Source organism: Maniola hyperantus, chromosome 14, assembly GCF_902806685.2.
Source record: "Maniola hyperantus chromosome 14, iAphHyp1.2, whole genome shotgun sequence".
NCBI classification, from domain to species: domain Eukaryota; kingdom Metazoa; phylum Arthropoda; class Insecta; order Lepidoptera; family Nymphalidae; genus Maniola; species Maniola hyperantus.
This window is the reverse complement of record NC_048549.1, coordinates 1,627,887-1,642,091: the sequence shown is the minus strand read 5'-3', so window position 1 is coordinate 1,642,091 and position 14,205 is coordinate 1,627,887. Positions and strand designations below refer to the sequence as shown.

At 37.5% G+C, this 14,205-nt stretch overlaps 1 protein-coding gene and 1 long non-coding RNA gene across 2 annotated transcripts in view; one reads left to right on the top strand and one right to left on the bottom strand.

Moving 5' to 3' along the window:
- The window catches only part of LOC117988375 (transmembrane protein 64), a 34,329-nt gene that overhangs the window by 7,138 nt on the left and 12,986 nt on the right, over positions 1-14,205 (top strand). The gene's annotated exons all lie outside the window — the stretch shown is intronic.
- Positions 8,867-13,490, bottom strand: LOC138403239 (uncharacterized). Its single transcript, XR_011237538.1, has 3 exons — positions 11,012-13,490; positions 10,310-10,447; positions 8,867-10,220 (listed from the first exon to the last, which is right to left on the bottom strand). It is a non-coding gene; the product is annotated as an uncharacterized lncRNA (long non-coding RNA).

The following is a 14,205-nucleotide window of genomic DNA, read 5'->3' as shown; positions in this document are numbered from 1 at the left end:
TTTTAGAGGTATTTGCGTCGAGGGTTTGTAATCTTTGATTATATTTAATACTAGCTTATACTCGCGACTTCATCCGCGTGGACTACACAAATTTCAAACCCCTATTTCACCCCCTTACGGGTTGCTTTTTCAAAAATCCTTTCTTATCGAATGTCTTCGTCATAATAGCTATCTGCATGCCAAATTTCAGCCCGTTCCGTCTAGTAGTTTGCGCTGTGCGTTGATAGATCAGTCAGTCAGTCACCTTTCCCTATTACATATTTAAATTTGAGATAATATCATCGATTCGGGATCAAACCGAGAGTTCCCTCACTCTATTTCACCCTGACGGACGGATCGCTAATCAACTTGCATCAAATCAAGCAATGTAATCAGTTGATTTACACAGTAACTACCACAACTAAGCTATATTTATTCCACACCAGCCTCGTTGCACATTATTTGCCTTTGTTTTATCGACTCAATTATCGATTCTTGCGCAAAAGATTTATGTTCCACTAGCTGATGCCCGCGACTTTGTCCGCAAGGATTACGGTTTTTAAAAATCTCATTGGAACTCATTGATTTTCTCATCGAAACTACGCAAATCGGTTCTGTAATCTCGGAGATTTCAGTGTATACAGTAGATAGAAAAACACAACTCCTTCTTTTTTGAAAGTCGGTTAAAAAAGTAGCCTATGTTACACCCTGGTTAATCCTCTACATGTCTGTGAAAGTCCCGTCAAAATAGGTTCAGCTGTTCCGAAGATTGGCCAGTTCAAACAGACAGACAAATATTTTAAAAACGTGTGATTTAGTTATGGGGGCTGGTCTGTGGGTTCAAATAACCTTAACCTATGAGCTTAATATGAGGTAGTTATTTCGAAATAACAGACAGACATGAGACACTTCAATTTTATTTATTAGTATAGATATAGATTAGTATAGATTGCGAAAAATCTATTGCGATGTTTGCTCGCTTGGTAAATAGATATCCTTAAGGTTATTTGCTTTGAAGTCTCACACTGAATCAGTAGCCCATTATCTTGTTAGGTAACCGGGTGATAAGAGTTCGGTGATAAAATCTTGACACGTCGCAAACTCGCAAGTAGATATCAGTACTTACTACACATCTCTACATAGTACATATAAAAAATAGTCACTTCCCGCTGTCTGTATGTAGGTTTGAACGCGTAGATCTTTTAAACTATCCAACGGATTTTAATGCGGTTTTCATCAATAGATAGAGTGATTCAAGAGCAAGATTTAAATAGGTATAGTTTAATATTGGTTTGTGTTAATTTGTTGAAATATGACGATATTTGAACAAAATGTCGGAAGAAATCAAGCTTCCATCGAAAATTAATAAATATATTATAAGAAAAATCCGGCCAAGTGCGAGTCGACTCGCGCACTGAGGGTTTCGTACTACAATAATATTTATCGACATTTTGCTCGATAAATAGAAAACTATTATGCCAAAACATTGATAAAAATGTTTTAGAATGTACAAAAAAAGCCATTTCATATGATACCTTACTTGGTATAGTAATCTTACTTTGTAAGTTGAAAATAGCAATATTTGTTCAACACTTTAATTTTTTTCTTGTGATATAACCACAAATTCACGGTTTTTAGATTTTTTCCCTCATTTCTGCTATAAGATCTACCTACCTGCCAAATTTCATGATTCTAGGTCAACGGGAAGAAGTACCCTGTAGGTTTCTTGACAGACCGACAGACAGACAACTAAGTGATCCTATAAGGGTTCCGTTTTTCCTTTTGAGGTACGGAACTCTAAAAAGGAACCCTTTTAGGTTTATCCTTTTGAGGTACGGAACTCTAAAAATATATAAAAATCATGATTTTTTAAAATTATTCTCTTTAATAATCTCATTACATTACATTACACCAATGGGCACCTAAGCCGCAAGTACCTATCATAACGGCAATAAAATGGTAAAGTACCATAACTATAATAGCTATTGTGATTTTAATACCGATTACAGCTATCAATCTATTTGTACATGTTTATTATTGACTCTAATGAGATTTCACAATTTTACAAGTCGCTTTAGATACCTATGCTAAATCAAAAATGAGGAGATCCGTAGGAGAACTAGAGTAACCGACATAGCTCAACGGGTTAAGCTATATCTATATATCCGACTATCCAACTCGGTTGGGCAGCGTTCAGGAAGCTTCAAGATGTCTTCATGTCCGAAATTCCTCAAGCCTTACAGACCAAAATCTTCGAACAGTGCGTGTTGCCAGTGAGGACATATGGATCCGAGACATGGTCGCTAACTATGGGCCTCATAAGAAAGCTCAAAGTCATAAATCATAATAGCTATCTGCATGCCAAATTTCAGCCCGATCAGTCCAGTAGTTAGAGCTGTGCGTTGATAGATCAGTCACTCAGTCAGCTTTTCGTTTTATATATTTAGGTTATCTCATAAGTACTTACTGACTACTAAGGTCGCAGGAAAGTAAACAAAAACATTTCTGGCGCATGACGGCGATGTTAATTTTTCAACAAGATTTTTTCGCGTGTGTAGCTGTGAGCTAGACGGGGCTATGACGTGACACGATAAACATTTCCAGCGCATTTCAGTTTACAGTACAAGTTTACTATTGACGTAGGGCTGGCAGTTGCCATCTATGAATTTTTAACGATGTCTTTAATGATTTACATGCTTTTTACATGCGATAGTGGGGAGGCAAGCTAGGTGAAAGTATTTAAGACGGTGCATTTGTCACGATTGTCACTTAGCAATAATAGGCTACTTGACTCATATCTAATTTCGTCCAATAAATGATTATTTATTATAGTATTTTGCTTAAGACAACGAAATATATCAATAACAATTTTTAAAAACGCAGGATGGATATATAAAACCAATTTAAAAAAATACAGTTTTTATTTTTATTTGAAACGCAGAAAACGCTGTCAGCCATGATGTGACGTCATTAAATATGTAAACAAAGAAATGTCATCCCTATGTCACGCGGGGACTAACGTAGTATCGATATATATAAAATTTAAAGTCCTGACTAACTTATATATCAACGCACAGCCTAAACATCTAAACAGCTGGTCCTAGATACATGAAATTTGGTGGGTGTGTTCTTTGTAGGTAAATAGAACGTATCCACTAGGAAAGGATTTTTTGAAATTCCACCCCTGAGTGGGTTAAATGGGGGTTTGAAATTTATGAAGTCCACGCGGGCGAAGTCACGAGCATAAGCTAGTTTTTATATATTTCTAAAAACTCATAGTAAACGTAAAAAAATATCGTTTTCTCTTTATAAATTGAATAAGTTATTAAGTAAAACTTACAACAAACTGATCTTTGTAAAAAAAAATTTGGGTTAAAGTCTTTGTCATATAGGATCCCTTTAAGCAAGTCTTCGCGTGTTACGTATATTTATTTCACTGGGCACTCTAATCCACAACTTTCCTGTGGTCTTTATCGATGCGTTTTTTACATTCTCGGATGATACAATAACGATAATTACTATATTTTTCATGTAAACTAGTATAGAAGTCATGTTTATTAAACTTTGGTAGGTTATGCTGTTGTTTACAAATGCATGACGTCAGAGCACAGATAATCTATCGGCCAAACATGGCCGACAGTGTTTTCACCTGTCTAAGAAAAATATATTTTTAAATTAAAGTTTTACGGTTTTTAGGGCGCAAAAAAATATAGTGTTAATTTTTTTGATCTAATTGGACAAATATTAACCATTTAAGACCTACTTTAAAAAAGTGTCAACTAGGCTATTGTGCATTGTAAGGTCTGTATCTCCTGAGGATGCTCCGGTGTCGGGGCGAAACGTGCGTCGAGTGTGTTTGGGATTTGTGTGGTGCTGCGTGGGGGATGTGTAGCAGTGGGAGGGTGGGCGGTGCATTTCGCATGCTGCATGTTGCACCATACAGATTCGACCTGTTTCAGCGGTTTATAGCAAATTAAGGGGACTCAGTTCAGTGCTTTCTTCATACAAACGTAGGAGGGAAATTACAACAATATTCGATATTGTACGAACAAAACTAAGAATTATATCGATTTATCTCGTCATTATCTAGGTTTATTGATACATAAAACATTGAAAAAATATTGATTTAAAAGTTACGAGGCTCAAAAGATTCCTATTTTAACACTAAATTAATGACAACTTTGGGCGTTAATAAATAAGATTAGGGATATGAAAATTCTAAAACAATTTATCATTAGACGTAGTTTATTTATTCATTAGTTGAAATAACTTTACTTTGCAAACATAAATTCAGCAGTTTTTTCTCAAAAATACTTTTCCTAAACCCTTTTCGCGCGCTTGATTTCGGTGAAAATCATCGTGCCTCTCAACTTTCTCATACAATGTCAAGTGAAAAGCAAACATGTTACCCACGTGCGCTGCCAATTTCGGTCTTGCGTCCTGCGTCACCTTAAGCTTTTGGTTCATTGTATAGGCGCCGGATTACCGGGGGTCCACTGTATAGGTAGACCAAAATCTCATGGAAAATACGGAAATGAAATTCCAAAGTTAACAGCACTGCACTCTGTGACTATCGTATGTAGTACTCTGTGGTGATTAGGTTGTTGTTACTCAGTATCAGTGATTTTTTTTTTTTTTTTTAATTACATAAATTTCGTGACTATACCGAAAATTTGCCTACGCCTATTTGCCATGAGATTCTGGTCTTATCCCTTAAACGAGGGCAATTCATGCATGATGGAGCAGAGAAGTAACCAGATATTTAACACGTAAACATTGCGACCATCGCATGAGACTGCAAGTTAAATGAATAATTCAAAGAATTTATTTATTTCAGTTATTTGACGTCATTTTAGTAAATATGGCAAAACTAACAGCAAAACGTCTAGGATTAGGTGGATAGAGATCAAACGAGCGAATGCTTGCCTGCTTGCTTGCATAATAGTTTTTGACTTATCGTACAAACTGTCGAAAAAATACGACTGTAGTACGGAACCCTCGGTGCGCGAGTCTGACTCGCACTTAGCCGGTTTTTTAGGGTTCCGTACCTCAAAAGGAAAAACGGAACCCTTATAGGATCACTTTGTTGTCTGTCTGTCTGTCTGTCTGTCTGTAGACGGTGTACCATAAATAGCGTGGAGGCACCCCTACCTTTACATCAAACAATGTTTACACCTCTGCGCGACGTTTCGAAAATATCCGCAGCATAATGCGAGGCTGTCGTTTATTGTGTACTAACTAGAAAAGAAACAAAGAAAAGACGTTTATTTATGCAATTGTGCCACACATTACAACTTAAAGCTAAGAGCTGGTTATTCCGGCGCTTCTTCCACCTGAGAACAAAAGAAGCGCCGGAACAAACTGTCATATTGTGTGGCACAACCCGAAAAAAGGGTCCCAGCTCAGCATTATGCTGTATGCCTTGTTGCACAAGAACATACAGCGCTGATTTTCAGCAACTACTAACACGTCTGTTTGCATATTTTTAACGTCATAAGTCATAAACCTAGTACAGTACGCGGCAGAAAGTAATGTACATCGGCCTTTAGAATGACATTTCGGCGTTGTCTCTGTCACTTATTCCTATATGACGTTTTGTCGATCTCAACGACCGGGACAACTCTCTACAAATCTGCTATCTCCTTCTAAAGGTCGATGTACATTACTTTTGGCCGCGTACTGTACTATTTTAAACCCCTTAGGGGTTAAATTTTCAAAAATACTTTCATAGCGGATATCTGGCTACGTCATAACAGCTACCTGCATGCCTTTCAGCCCGATCCGTCCAATGTGCGTTGATAGATAAGTCAGTCACCTTTTCCTATTATATATTTAGACTAGCTGATCCCCGCGACTTCGTCCGCGTAGAATTAGGTGTTTTGAAAATCCCGTGGGAACTCTTTGATTTTCCGGGATAAAAAGTAGCCTATGTCACTCTCCAGGTCACGTCAATCCGTTGCACCGTTGCGACGTGATTGAAGGACAAACCAACAAACAAACACACTTTCGCATTTATAATAAGGGTAGACTAGGTACTGATACGAAGAATTTATTATCAGCTTGTGTAAGTAGGTAGGTACATGATACTTTAATCAAGTGCGCCGTAACGATTAGTTATATTGCGCTGGCCTTTTACCAAGTAGCGTGCAGTATCGCACAATTCACTCGCACTTACTTAGCAGAAACAAAATAATTACTTCGACTTTTCCATGCGAGATTATTGTAATGTTTACAGCCGGCTCTACACTCGCACGTGAAGTCGCGCCGTTATTTCACGCCGTGAATGTAGCCGCGATCCACGCGTGAACTGTGTCCCTCCACACTCGCAAATCTTCAGTCTTATTAGTGACTATGGATATAGTGTAGATCAGATGCGTTCACGTTCGCGCGCCGCAAGCCCTTTGTCGCGGACCAAAAAACCGACACTGATTGGGGAAGGGACGCAGCGCGAACGCGTGAACAAAATCTACAGTCGTGATTCGCAGTTGTCGCGGGCTTTCGCGGCCGTTCGCGCCGCGAGTGTAGAGCCCACTTACGAGTGTTTCGAGTTTGCGGACTGCCGTACAAAGCCACTAATATCCAACGTTAGCTAATTAAGAACATAATATATTATGTCAAACTAACTCTTTGCGTGTTGGTTTATCGCGACGGTTATATATATATATATTCATTTAAAGAATATTAGCCATGGTAAATGACTATAATATTCCCCTTTCCTCTCCAACTAAGCGTCAGGCTTGTGCTAGGAGTAGGTACGACAATAGTGCAACGGGCGGGGATTGAACCGTCGACCTTTCGGTTTTCAGTCCACTCCTTTACCGGTTGAGCTATTGATGCTTTGAATAATATAAACTGCGTATATTGCTCGTATAAAAACATTTTTATCACAAAAACTTGCTGATGCCCGCGGCATCGCCCGCGTGGATTTAGGTTTTTAAAAGTCTGCTTTGTTTCTGGGAACCCCGAAAACCATTCATCATCATCATCATGATCAATCACCAATCACCGGCTGCACAGAGCACGGGTCTCCTCTCAGAGTGAGAAGGGTTTTAGCCATAGTCTACCACGCTGGCCATGTGCGGATTGGTAGAGTTCACACACCTTTGAGAACATTATGGAGAGCTCTCAGGCATGCAGGTTTTCTCACGATGTTTTCCTTCGCCGTTAAAGTAAGTGATACTATTTAATTAATTAAAACGCACATAGCGTGTACTCACTACGGTATCGACTCACTGGAACATAGAAGGGAACAATGTGATATGTTGTTACTGCAAGCAATTTTAACCGGCTCAATCGATTGTCCTAGCTTACTCTCAGCCTTTTCATTTAATGCTCAACCTTTTAGAACGCGTCACACGCGCCTTCTAAATGTTCCCAAATCTAACTCAAATTATGCGCGAAATTCTATAATTCCACGCTTGGTACGTACTTATAACAATCAGTTCGCTGCGTTTGACTTATTTTACGTATCAAACAATAAATTTAAAAAGGAATTAAGAAACTATCATCGTAAAAAAAAAGTAGCCAACATCTAGATATGCATGCAATCACACACTCCCACTTACACACACACACACATACACACGCACACACACAAGCACACACTCACACACGCATACACACACACACACACAAGCATACACACACTGTTGTAATTTTATTATTGTATATACCTACATTTATTCTAAATCTATTCTGTTAAAATAGTTTAAATTATAATTTTAAGTAATCTCTTTTGGCATTCTGTTATACCTAGATTTAAATTTAAATAATAATTATGTATTTACGCTGTTGATTACTTTCAAATAAACAAAAATAAAAAATAAAAAAATAAAACTCCGAAAAGTTAGAGGTGCGTGCCCGGGATCGAACCCCCGACCTCCGATTAGAAGGCGGACGTCCTAACCACAAGGCTATCACATGCTTTAGCCATTAGTAAGCCCATAATTAGTGCTTCCTCGGGCATTTAATGTATAATATGTAGTTCTTTTTAGCAGGTTTTCAGAATTTCGGGTTTTTAATCAACGTTTAATGTATAATTTAATTTTAAACTGACTAAGTGATAGGCTAAAAGTTTTTGCAAAGAGCAAGTAACCAGTTAAGGTAATTGAGTCTCAGAAAACTGGTCTAGTCTAAAAACTTGTTTTGACTAGTCTTACTTTCTTCGCTGAGTAACGACCCATAAACCTTGGCATCCTGCGACCGGCATAGAGTTGCGCTGGTTGCGCTACTTCGCCTCAAATCGCTCTTTACAAAGTATTTTAGGCCATCGGAAGAACATTGGGGTAAAGTCAAGCCTCAATAGCTCAACCGGTAAAGGAGTGGACTGAAAACCGAAAGGTCGACGGTTCAAACCCCGCCCGTTGCACTATTGTCGTACCTACTCCTAGCACAAGCCTGACGCTTAGTTGGAGAGGAAAGGGGAATATTAGTAATTTAACATGATCATGACATCTGGAGATACGGAACCCTAAAAACGTATTTTAGTAATACGATCCCGTTGGCTCGCGCTTCGCTCCATATGAAACACTGGCCCCAAATATTAATAGACCGGGATAAATTATTGAAGAATTGCCTTTGCTCAATATAGACTATCAGACTTAAAAATAGAATTGGGTATTTGACTCCAATGTTTTTATTACTTTATTATAAACTAGGATAAAAATAATGACGTAAACTAAAAAAACTAATTAAGGTGACGCTGGATGCACGTCCGAACTGCTCGGCCCACGTGGGTAACCTGTATGCTATTTCACCTAACATTGTGATAGAAAGAGATAGACTCAGTGATGAGCAGTGTAGCGAGTGCATGCGCTCACACTAGCGTCCGGATATATTGATGATGGCACACAGATAGTTGGACAGATGTCACCGATGATTTTTTGTAAATATATGATTTATGAAGGAACTACTTATTTCAATTATTATTGTATAAGATTTTATGGAAGAGCGGGGTCGCCTGCCACGAGTACTCGTAGCAATACTAAAACACTTACTGGGATGGTCCCAATTACTACGCACTATGTGAAATTGTTTTACCTACTGAAATAGATATTTTTAAATTTTTTTTGAATGATAATGATTACCTACTTATCTTTTGATGAATACTATAAAATCTCACTTACATACATACCTATTAGGTAACTACTACCTCAGCGTGTATAAACAACTCGTACTTATATTATATTATAGAAATCCATACTTCTATGAAGTGTCTGTCTGTAATTTCGAAATAACTACCGCAAGCTCATAATATTGTTATTTGAACTGTACCATAACAGCTGAATCAAATGTTTTTAAAAACTGTCTGTCTGTCTGTCTGTTTGAAGTTTGAACGGGCTAATCTTCGGAACGGCAGAACCTATTTTGACGGGACTTTTACAGACAAGTAGAGAATTAACAAAGGATACTTTTTAACCGACTTTTAAAAAAGGAGTTGTGTTTTTCTACCTATGTACACAGAAATCTCCGAGATTTCTGAACCGATTTGCGTATTTTTTTTAATTGATAAAGAAACTTTGCAACATTGTCCTATATAAAATGTGGATTTCAACTCCTCAATCCTGATGCTGCAGGGGACATGACCACCAAAACTTATGGGATTTTGAAACTGTCGGTTATAAATTGATATTGAGAGGTAGGTACCTATATCTACCAAGTAAAGACTTTATCATTGAACTCGAAGACCCACTTCTCGACCCTGATGCTGTACCTAAGGAATTGCATTGCTAAATCGTGGTGATCCCACGGAATTTTAAATGAATCATCGCCCACGCCCGTTCGGTACCCTCATTCCGCACATTGTTTTTATTAGTCAGTCCACCAATCACAACAAAGCATTCTCCCCTGTCCCCCGCCAACATTTTACGATTTTGTTTTCATGTAAATCCTTGTATATGCGTACTCTAGGAGTTGAATTCTCTGTGCTGGCGGATTACCTATTAGGAACACATGATTACACATTCGTTTGTCTGTGAAAATAAATTTTGTTGCCTACACTTATCTATTAGTAGCGACTAAAAACTATATATACCATCTACTTGTGTATAAAAAAGTCTAAATAAATTCCACTTTGATCTCAAAAATGAAAATTTTATTTTTATAAGTAGGAAGTAGGTACAATTCAATTTCCCTCTAAAAGCCCACTACACACATAAACACAATATGTATCATTTTCTGTTTCAACAGTCACATTAGATGTATCATTCGACGCAGAACTATTGAAGCTCTCCATTTCATTTCTGGAATTAATAAACATACAATCAACGTAAATATATTGTGAGTATTATCTATATAGAATGTATGCAAAAAACATAGCATAACAACTTACAAGTATGGTATGGGTAGACCTTTCAATATTTAGTACGGAATTGAATGTTGCAGCATCATGTTGGATTTCAGTGGTACGTATATTGGGCACATTCATTTTATTTTCCTTGTTTTCTTCTAAAAGGAATGTCTTGAGTCACTAAAATACAACATAATTCAGCATTGACAAATCTGACAACAAATAGTAAATCTCTATATTATTATATAAAAATGAATCGTTGAATGTGTTGCTGATCGCAAATCTCGAGAACAGCTGCACCGATTTCGCTAATTCTTTTTGGTAATATTCCTTGAAGTACGGGGATGGTTCTTATGGAGAGAAAAATTTAAAAAATGTCCTGAAAAAGAATCGACTGTAGGCGGTGCGAAGTTCGTCGGGGCAGCTAGTAACATAATAATTATATTATCCTAATCCTAATTCCTAATCTAAATATATAAAAGAAAAAGGTGACTGACTGACTGACTGACTGACTGACTGACTGACTGACTGACTGACTGACTGATCTATCAACGCACAGCTCAAACTACTGGACGGATCGTGCTGAAATTTGGCATGCAGATAGCTATTATGACGCAGGCATCCACTAAGAAGAGATTTTTGAAAATTCAACTCTGGAGGGGGTGAAATAGGGGTTCGAAATTTTGTGTAGCCCACGCGGACGAAGTCGTGGGCATTGCTAGTATCTAAATAATATCAACTTACAAACACAGTGTCAAACTTTCAGAAGCTGGCTCTAAATGGTACGGTGTGATAGCATCATAATCTAATTCAATTCGATTTTTTGCTTTGTCGTTTCCTTGCCAAAGAAAATCCCGTGATCCACTAAAATAGAAGTATAATATATAAGTATTTATTAAAAATAAATAAATGTCATCATCAAATTCACCATCCTGGAGAACCTTGAAAACGACACTCGCGTCTATTTTTTATAAAAAGTGCTGGCCCGCCATCTTAGATTAAAAAATTAATGTCATTATCAAAACCAGCATCCTGGAAACCCTGAAAACGACACCCATTTCTATTTTTTGTGAAAAGTGCATGTCTGCTATTTTGGATTTGAAAATAAATGTCATTATCAAATTCAGCATCCCGGAAAAGTACATATTCAGTCAAATAAAATTCCCGTCGAGTCACATTGTTACTCACGTCGGGTGTGACGCACGGGAATAACCCCGAAAAAGTAATGGCATTATCATCACAAGATAATATTATGGTTTGGAAAGATTCTGATGAATTTTAATAGATCTCCTCTTTGCAAGGGATTTGCTTTTGCGAGTCTAAACCGTTTCTTTTTCCTCTTCCGCCAATCCATTTTTGTTTCTGTTACATGAAAACTCAAGTATATAATTAAATTGTCTAAGCACACAATATGACCTACATACTTATATTTGTAACTAGATGATACACGCGACTTCGTCCGCGAGGATATAGTGGTTTTTTAATCCCGCGAGAACTCTTTCAAAAGCGATCACTATTTCAAATTTCAGCCAAATCCGTCTTGTACTTTTTGCGTGAAAGGGTAACAAACCTATACACACACACACGCAGATACAAAATTTCGCCTTTATAATATAAGTGTGATTTGACAACCCTGACTTTCGGAATTCGGATAAGTCCAAATTATATTTTATTACTAGTTGATGCCCGCAACTTCGTCCGCGTGGAATTAGGTTTTTAAAAATCCCGTGGGAACTCTTTGATTTTCCGGGATAAAAAGTAGCCTATGTGTTAATTTAGGGTATACCCTAAATTAACACTTTTATCTATCTCCATTCCCAATTTCATCCAAAACCGTTCAGCCGTTTTTGTGTGATTGAGTAACAAACATCCAAACATCCACACACACACATCACTACACCTATTATAAATGTGAAAGTGTGTTTGTTTGTTGGTTCGTTGGTTTGTCCTTCAATCACGTCGCAACAGAGCAACGGATCGAAGTGATTTTTTGCATGGGTATGGTTGACCTGGAGAGTGACATAGGCTACTTTTTATCCCGGAAAATCAAAGAGTTTCCACGGGATTTTTAAAAATCTAATTCCACGCGTACGAAGTCGCGGGCATCACCTCATCATCATCATGATCAACCCATCGCCGGCTCACTACAGAGCAGGGGTCTCCTCTCAGAGTGAGAAGGGTTTTGGCCATAGTCTACCACGCTGGCCATGTGCGGATTGGTAGAATTCACACACCTTTGAGAACATTATGGAGAACTCGGCATGCAGGTTTCCTCACGATGTTTTCCTTTACCGTTAAAGCAAGTGATATTTAATTAATTAAAACGCGTATAACTCCGAAAAGTTAGAGGTGCGTGCCCGGGATCGAACCCCCCGACCTCCGTTTAGAAGGCGGACGTCCTAACCACTAGGCTATCATAGCTTCACCTAGTTTATAATATTAGTAGGATATATGTAAACTACTACCACCAGCTGTCGATACGATGCATTCTAAAATAAATCGACCGACCGACCGACAGACCGACCGGCCAAGTACGAGTCAAACTCGCGCCCCGAGGTTTCCGTACTACAATAGTAAAATGTTTATCTCTAAATCTCTGTTTAGAGATAAGCATTTACAATGTAACTTAATTTATTACTACTATGTAACTAGAATTTCGGTACATATAAAAATGAATCGCTAAATGTGTTGCTGATCGCAAATCTCGAGAACAGCTGAACCGATTTCGCTAATTCTTTTTTTATAATATTCCTTGAAGTACGAATATGGTTCTTACGGAGAGAAAATTTTTAAAAAATTCCTGAAAAAGAATCGACTGTTAGGCGGTACGAAGTTCGCCGGGGCAGCTAGTGAAAAATAAAAATAAATAAATAGGTAAATAGTATTTTTTGACATTTTGCATGATAAATCAAAAACTATTTATTATGCACTAGATGATGCCCGCAACTTCGTCCGCGTGGATTTAGGTTTTTTAAAAATCCCGTGGGAACTTTGATTTTCCGGGATCAAAAGTCAAAGTCAAATGATTTGTTCAAAATAGGTAATAAATTACTCTTTTCGATTGTCAGTTGTTGGATTTGTAAAATATAGTGGTGATAATTATTTCGCAAACGCTACGAGGGTTCCAAACGTGCCCAAGACTGAGAAGAGCCCACAGCTAACTCAGCCGGGTATTCTTTTTATTATCACCACTTTACAAAATCATAAATTAAACTTATTAGAACTATCACAAAGCCGACCAACTCATTCCCAAGCTTGCTTATCATTTAAATAATCCTTTACAATGTAATAGGATTTTTTAATTAGTTTACGTTTTATGAAAACTTTGAACTTATGACAGTCACTTTGAACTTATGACAGTCACTTTTTTTGTTAATTTATTTATGTTTTTATATACGTACAATAAATTTTCAAAAATATATTGATTATGCACTGTCATAATTTTAACTTCTCTAAATTTAGTTCTCAGCGACTCTCGTGGTCCCATACTATATATGGCTCGAACAGCCCTTTTCTGCAGCACAAAAATAGAATTTATATCAGCAGCATTACCCCATAATAATTCCGTGGTGCCATCTGAATCAGGGTTTCTACTGAAAACCAGCGCTGTATGTTTTTGTACTTGTGCAAGACAATATGCATTTATGCTGAGTAGGGACCTTTTTTTTTGGGTTGTGCCACACATGACATACTTTATTCCGGCGCTTCTTCTACTTGAGGTTTTTTGACTTTATTACTCAAGTATAAGAGGCGCTGGGATAACCTAACCAGTTGGTAACTGGTAATGTGTGGTACAGCTTTAAAAAATAAACGTTTTTTCTTTTCTTTCTTTTTCTTTTCTAATAATATGCCATATGACATAATGCTGTGAAAGTAACTAAAATATACTAGTCTCGCCGTTTCTATGTCTGTCAACTGGCGAATCTTTTTTACCGCAT